Raw genomic sequence first — 1,065 nt, 5'->3', positions numbered from 1 at the left:
CATCCAACGACTTAGTACGCGTAGTCCTCTACGGACGTGACTACTACGTGTATTTGGATGTGACCAACTTATTTTTAAGCAGTATATCAGATAACAGTATGAACTGTATGGATATATACAATATGATATACTTTATACGATTACATTGCAGTTATTACAGGAATGTGTTTGTTATCTTATGCTTTATTTTACTGTATACTTTTTTTTTTTACCCTGGTTCATAGTAAATCAATTTAGTCCTAAGACGTTCATATAAACTAATTACGGCTCCTTTTGTTGTTTTTGCTGGTAGCATATGCTCTCTTTTCGTGAGTAACACTTTCAACTGAATGATTCAATTTTACAGCTCTGTCAGCATTTCACAAATAAATCGTTGAGTTAGTTTCGAGTTTTCCCACACCTTCACAACAAGATCTAGCAGTTCTCCCAGCATACGGGAAAGCTCTCGAGTGTTTCAGTAGGATCCGAAATGAACTTGCTAAATGTTTTCATGGAAATTTATATATACAAAAAAATAAAGTATTACCGAAGAAAAATAGAACTCAAAACACCCACACACAGTTTCAGTGCACTTAAATGCTATCTACATTAAGAATTCCCCATCACTTCCATCTTACATGGTGATGTGGGGATGAACCATACTATATTCACTAAAAATCGGTGAGGATATTTATATGAAAAAAACATAGATTGCATAATAATCCTTAAATACCGGGCTCTCTTTAACACAGACCCGATATTGAATTAGCATTTCAGCTAAATTTATAAGGGATTCTCAAAATGTTTGCATGGATCGCCCCCTTACATCGTAATCGTCCATCCTTTAAAAAATAAAAGAAAATTGCTACGCACAATTAAAAAAATTTCCCTAATTCATTAAGTGCAATTCTAATGATGGCAAATTATATAGTAATGAATAATGGGAGGTAGTTAATAGTCATATATGCTATGCGAAGACCATAGTTCAAAGTAAATGGTCCAAATATATCCTTAATATATATCAAACCAATTTAGAGGTGGCTGTTAATCTAAGATAATGGTCAGTCTCTGAACCCTTGTCACTTT

The sequence above is a fragment of the Penaeus monodon genome, chromosome 30, assembly GCF_015228065.2.
Source record: "Penaeus monodon isolate SGIC_2016 chromosome 30, NSTDA_Pmon_1, whole genome shotgun sequence".
Classification (NCBI taxonomy): Eukaryota; Metazoa; Arthropoda; class Malacostraca; order Decapoda; family Penaeidae; genus Penaeus; species Penaeus monodon.
This window is presented reverse-complemented; position numbering follows the sequence as displayed.